Source organism: Cibotium barometz, chromosome 32, assembly GCF_041138505.1.
Source record: "Cibotium barometz isolate CiBa-2024 chromosome 32, ASM4113850v1, whole genome shotgun sequence".
NCBI classification, from domain to species: domain Eukaryota; kingdom Viridiplantae; phylum Streptophyta; class Polypodiopsida; order Cyatheales; family Cibotiaceae; genus Cibotium; species Cibotium barometz.
Window position 1 is genome coordinate 16,021,029 of NC_141077.1, and position 7,218 is coordinate 16,028,246.

General features: G+C 41.9%; 1 pseudogene; it reads right to left on the bottom strand.

The window, feature by feature from the left end:
* Positions 1 to 787: 787 nt before the first annotated feature.
* Positions 788 to 2,451, bottom strand: LOC147619863 (uncharacterized; annotated as a pseudogene).
* Positions 2,452 to 7,218: the final 4,767 nt, after the last annotated feature.

The window sequence follows — 7,218 nt, forward strand, 5'->3', positions numbered from 1 at the left end:
ATTGCAAAAGGATTGAATGAAATCCTTTGCGATTAAAGTAATCCTCATGGTTCTCTCTCGGTGCAATAATAGGAATGTGCGAACCATCGATAGCTCCTACGACATAGGGGATGCCTCTAATGGCCTCAAAGTCTCTTGATAGTTTCTCAAATCTAGCTCCAGAAGGCCACTTGATATACATATCTTTTAGGCCTGATGATAAGAAAGCTCTACAAAAATCTAAGACTATGCCACAAGCTGTGCTAGTGGCACATCCATATAGGTCACCTAAGACCTCCAAAGCTGTACCACTAGCTAGCCTATGCAAAGCAATAGATACACGAGTCTCTCAATGCTCAAGGTTTCACGCATATTGATGCGTTTTTTCTTCAATTGTGGAGCAAGTTTGCCACACAAGTATTGGAAGGTCTCTCTACTAATCCGAAGGCGTTTCTTGAACATGCTTGCTGAGTAAGAACCTAGCAAGAAGTGCTCAAGAAAATGTTTGGCCCGTGGATATGCCCAAGCTTTTCTACGGGTGTGCCCTATCCTACGATTTATACTTTTTTTTGCATGCATACATCGACCCATACACTGAACTAAGTACAACCACATTTGTAACATAGACTCTTCATCACTCATGGGGGGTGGTGATAGAAGCTCAGTAATCGCAAGAAAGCATAACCATGCACAAAACAATGCAATTCTCCTTGGGATGGCCATGTCCACCTGCAAAAATATGCAACACACATTATTTAGATTTCTCCTTGCTTACAACATTTCACACCAACACACTAGAAGATATAAATAACATTGCAACATCATTTTGATGCATTCAAAAATTCGGCCATGGTAGCATGGAGGGCAGCTAGTAGATCCAAACGTTTGTTTTCAGTGGCCTCCTGACGAATAGAAGACTCCTTCAAATGATCAAGTAGAGCACGGCCTGTGTTGGCCATCTCATTCAAGGAGTCCTCTATTTTGGCAGGTCCCTGACGTCCTGATGGAGGTGTAGGTTGAACCTTGGCAGTGGAGTTTTGTGGCTCCCCCTCCTCATTCTCCTCATCTATTTGTGTGTCTAGGGGGTCATTACATGACACAGAGCTAGCATGTGATACACTCTTTACCTGTGCTCTATTGTGATAATATTCGTCTACGACATCAAACCATTTACAAGTGTATTTTCTATTGTTACCAGACACACTATTGTGAGCTTTGTCTACCCTGTATTGGCCTAAAACATGTCCCCACTTCTTCCTACATGCTTCGCTATCTTTGTCAAAATCATGATAAGTAGCAGATAGTTTATCTGCCACTTTTGCCCATAAATTAACCCCCTGTTTTTGAGGGTTGCTAAATTCATGGCTCATGCCACCTCGCACGTGGATTAGCTGATCCGCCCAAAAATCTTTCCATTTTCCTTTGCTTTTATTGTCGAGGTCGTCGTCTTCGGTAAGGTCAACTCTGCTGGCGCCTTCTTCTTGGATGCCCTTGGCCTCTTGGATGAAGCAGACTCTTGCACTTCGTCCCTGTGGTCTGCCCCATGCTTCTTTGAAGTTTTGGCTCGTGATGGTGTAGTTTCTTTCGTTGGATTTGGAGGTGAATTTTTTGATGGTTCGTGATGAGGACTTGGTGGCTTAAAAGCCACATTTGGAGGTGGGGGTCTAAAGAAGAAGGGAGAGGCGGGAGAGGGAGAGGTTAACATGGCCGTAAAGCCATGAGGAGGCATTGGAAAATGTGCGGATGAGAAGGGGTATTGTGGTGGCGATGTAAACATTTGGGAGAGAGGTGTGTCATCCTCCATTTGAGAATCAAATGGTTGAGAGTGAGTAGGGTCCATAAAATGTACCTGAAAGAAAACAAAAAAGAATTAGTCATGATCAAAAATTTATCCTTCAAACAAAATTACAAGCATAAAAAAGAGAGGCCTTTGGTGGAGAGATGGGAGAGAGAGAGGCCATTATAAGAAGAGAGAGAGAGAAAGAGAGGGCATATGGTGGAGAGAGAGAGAGAGGCCACATGGTGGAGAGAGGGAAAGGCCATATGATGGAGAGATTTGCCATATGGTGGAGAGAGAGAGAGAGAGAGCAATGCCATTTGGCGGATAGAGGGAGAGAGAGAGAGGGTGTATGGTGGAAGAGTGAGAGGCCATTTGGTGGAGAGTTGTCATGTAGAGGATGTAGAAGCCAAAGAGGGCCAAAGAAATTGGCAAGGTACCTTCGAAACCTTGTTGGTTTGCACCTGCACATCACAATTGAAGCAAATGTGTTAGTATGCTATTGAATAAGCCAATTGTGCAATCAATAAAAGCTTGAAAAAAAAAAAGCTCAAACTTCAAAGGTGGTCTACCGATATTGCTTGATAGAAGGGCAAGCAAGTCTTGATTTGGACAGAACTTCTTCTCAACAGCTTTTTCACAGTGGCAAAGGAAGTACAACACAAAGCTTCAATTTATAGGAAAAAAATGTAAGAGCTCCTTGAACAATGTGTAGACGTTGGAAAATGCAACCATTGGGACGTGGGTGTTTTGGTCCGTTTGTGTGAAGAGAGAGACAACCGTTCATTTCTGGTCATGAAGAAACATTTATTTTTGAGGGGAAAAATCGAATGGTCAAATGGTGGCTTTGGAAATATCCAAATTGGGAGGGGGGGGGTGACTAGTCACTTTCAACGTTCAGCAGTGAGCACTGAACGCCGAACTCAGTGCTTGCGTGGCATGTTGTCAGGCGGCAGCGCACTTGGGCGAGGGGGGGGGGGGTCGGTACATCTGCAATGCCCACCTGCCGCGACGTGGCATGAACTCCCCACTGCTGCCGCCGCCCACTGTGAAAGGGAGCGGGCACGTGGCATGCTCTGGTTCGCAGGGTCCGAGCGGCAGCTGCTGCCGCCGGCCCTTGTGAATCCAGCCTTAGTTTGGTCCGCATGTAGATGTGGTCACTGGTCATCAGGTGGCCCTTTGTGCCATATCAAAATTTGAACTAGGGACGCACACTAAAAAATCATATCAAACAAAGGGCCATATCAAAATTTGAACTAGGGGATGTACACTAAAAAATCATATCAAAAAGTCGAATGAATTAATTTGGCCTTTGGGCTCAAGGTGGGCTGTGGAGGTGGGTTGAGTGTAGAATATTTAAATGAGCACGCGACCTCAAATAAGGAATCGCGTCGCGACGAATGCTCCGTAGGTGATCTACATCCCATGCAACCACCATGTGGCCATTTTTTATTTAATTCTTTTGATGAGGGCAAAAATAAAATGAAGAAAATAGAGCAGGGTTTATATAAGGCCATTTTTAGTTTTATGTGGCCATTTTTTATTTAATTCTTTTTACGAGGCCAAAAATAAAATGAAGAAAATAAAGAAGGGAGAATATAGCACAATGGAAAGATAAATAGAAAAATAAAGTGCAGAGACAATGCAATAAATAGAGAATTTAAAAAATCTTAGACATATACATTGTGATCGTGTTGTCCACCTATGCACTCTCAAGTAAAGCTTAGATGGCAAACTAGACAGAATCTGGATGGAGAAAGAACTGTTCTAAGTGATGAGGGTGTGGATACTTACAAGCATTTAATATCTTAGCTTGTGATAATTGTTTCCATATATAGAGTTGCTTAGATGCATATATACAATGTGGACAGTTACACGGCTAGATGCATATACAATGCGGATGGTTACACGGTATAGACACAGTCCACCGCCTGCATATCAAGAATGCGGTCAACTGTCCCCACCGCCCACTAATAATTAACTTAGGTATCCTAAAGAATATTCCGAGAATATTCTAGTCCATATTATTGGGCCAGGACTTTTGCCCTTGGACCCTTGCTAGGGGGCCACTGGCTCCCTTGACCCTCCAGTGGAGGGCTCCAGCTGCCTCGCTGGCCCCCCCAACTAACCATTTCCTTTCCACCAATGGTCATAATTAGGACCCCATCAACCATCTAAGCCACAAATGTGTAGACAGGGTGCTTAACCTTGAGATACACCATCTTTTAGTCCTTGGCCTAAATTTGGGAGGCCTAGTCTTCACAACAAGTTCATAATGATCCTGCATACAACTAGATGTTAGGCAAGTGACAGCCTAGTATGTACAAGAGTCTTGTAGTAGCAGGTCAGCTGATCCCAGACTGCAGAGGGTGTATTGCCTGAAAAGTGTTAGCGTCATCTAGTTTGTTATCATAGTATACAGACCAACAGAGATGAGTAACTTTATACATCAGTTTAGTGACATTTAGACCAGTATCCCCCCCTTTTGAAACATAATACTGTTTCTAGAAACCCGTATTTCCCATAAGCAGCCATATCTAATAATATTAAAGAACAAGTTAGTAACTTCTTCAGAGACCACTCCCCTACCTAGAACCCAATCCCCCCAAAGACCTTGAACACGTAAGGACTTAGCAACCCATTTTCCAATTTTAGCCCAAGTTCCCCTAATTAGCAGGACACTCCAGAATGCATGCCTTCCATCTTCGAGTGCTGATCTGCACCACCTGTGGGACAGTAACTTGAAGTGAAGTTTCTTTGAAGGAGTTTAGTCCCAATGGGAAGGGCTAGCAAGCAGACTCTTCATAGAAAGACCTGAAATTTCAAGGGAGTGTTTGACTCCCAAATAAGCTCCACCTCTTCTTCCAAGTACCTTAGCCCTTTATTAAAAGGAATGATTTTTCAAGCATTTTAGATATAAAACCAAAGTATTGATTGACCATGTAAAATTAAACAAAGCTGGCTAAGGGTTTTCCTAGTAGCATTTTATCTAGTTATAAAACCAACTTTCAGCATACATTCTTGTAATTAAAACTAGTTGGCTAAGCCAATGGAGACACCCTAGCGTGCGATAAGGTGTTGAAGTCTCATGCATGAGGTGCTGGGTTTAAAACCTGCTAGCTGTTGACGGTAGCATAAAAGCATGTACACGCGCACACGAGCACAAAAGATTAAAAAAAACTAGTTGGCTAACTAAGTTGTCCTTACTTTAATTGGCTAAAAAATAGGTTTTAATTGGGCATGCATTTCCCAATTAATTAAATAATATTGTCCAAGCTAATGCAATAGTTTCAAAATAGTACGAGTACTTACTTAAAATTCTTGTACTCAATGCCAGTCTATTGAATTGTGAACTTTGGATGAACTATCCTAGTAATTTGACAACTTGTGGCAACATCATGGAAAAAGGGTAGCTTAGAGTTAAAAACTCAAAATGGCCTTATAGTGAGAGAGAATACATAGCCTAAAAGCACCCACCAACACAAAAGTTCATGTTTAGAAACAATAGTAAACTAATATTATAGTTTTCAACTTGAAGTTTGATATTTAGAAATAATCGATCAATAAAATTAAATTTCTTCTTGAATTCTGTTCTTTTGTACATATCATATCTGATGTTTAGAAACAAGTATAATTCAATTTCTTACATTATATTTTTCAGGTAAATAGCTCAGGGGGTTCACCTCCAAGAAATTTTATGTATCACATGCATTCAAGGGGTATTAAAAAAAATCCTTACACTTACATACTTGTATGAGAAAAATGACCCCTTTTCCTTCATAAACATACGTTTTTTTTTCCAAAATTGGCTAAAGAACCCCCTCGTGTTAATGTAATTCTATAAATTTTTTGAATTAATATACCCCTCCTGATGAACTCACATGCTACACTTACATATTTTTAGGTGAACCCCCCAAGGTAAATAGAAATAAATTAAGATCTTTGAATTGTTATTGCTCCACTCTCATTTTGATTTCAACTACATGGGTACCAACTAGATTTACATTGTAAGGCCCTCTTTATGTGGAGGAAGCGTTGTATCATAGAGTAGCATGGATGCTTGACAAAGCCCACCTTAGTATTGTATCATAGAGTAGCATGGATGCTCAAAAAAGCCCGCCTTAGACTGTGTGGGTACTGACTAGATTTATGTTATAGTCTATCTTTATGATGAGAAAGTGTTGTGTTGTAGAGTAGCACAGGATGCTCCTCGACAAAGCACAACTTGGACACCGGGGAGGCCATATGTGGTTGGATGGTTTGGCATCATGGCAATTAGGCTACATGTAAGTGTGTGCACTACAACACTACCCCCTATAAGTGACGGGTCCAAAATAACGCGTTATTAAACTGGCATCATTTAAGCAATGACGATCGTCGTATAGCCATATCAGACCACACTAAGCATAGAGAAATTTTATCTCGAGACACACTGACCTTGGGTTGTGAGGCCTAAACGAGCACCCAAACGACCTCGAATAGTATAGCCATATCAAACCAAACTAGGCATAGAAAAAACTTATCTCGGGACACACTAACCTTGGGTTGTAGGGCCTGAATGGGCACCCAAACGACATCGAATGAGTGTAGAAACTATGCCAAAATTGAAGGCTTTTTGATTAGTTGGCTAACACTCTAGTAATTGGGTGATATGATCAGCTAGGTCTAGTCAAAATCAATGTACAACATATTAAAAGACTAAGGTCATGTAAAAGGGTAGAAGAAGGGTGTGTGTGTGTGAAGGGACTTAAGGTCCACTAGCTCACCTATTTAAAGGTGGAGCTAGAAGGCTTTTATATATGGAGCAAGAAGCCTAGTTGTATTTGAGCAACTTAATAAGCAAGATATTTTCTTGTATTTTGTGAGTCCCTCTCCTCCGCATATCTCAACCTAGCATGAGCACCACGAATTCTAACATGGTATCAGAGCTTTGGTTGATTAGGTCCCTTTGTGGTGTAGAATAGGTCAAAATTATCACTTTTTCCTTATCCTTTCACTTGTGGAGCTGAACCCCCTGGCAGTGGAGGCCTTCCAGCACCTTGTGGAGGCAATATCTCAACAAGTTTTCATCTAAGAAAACGTAGAGGAGGCTTCGGCATTCATACAGCTCGTATGGCCAATTGACGGAAAGCATGCTTCGCTGCTGCGGCATTGCCGCCTGAGGGAGCCGACGCCATTTTTTGCTACGCTGGAGGCCATACAGCAATTCGCCGCCTGTAGGCCATTATAAGCTACATGTGGTTGAGGGCTTTTGAAGCCCAATGTCTCAAGCATCTACAGCTGTAATCTCAGCTTCAATGGTGCATCAACACGCATGCTACAGCAGAAAAACTAGGGCTGCCTCCTTCAAAGCCCTTGAAGCACACCATTAAAGCTTCAAAATTTCTTCTTTTCTTGCTCTAATCCTCCCCTCTTTGCTCTAATCACCTAAGTGATCTTGTGAGGGCTTATTTTGCTGATCC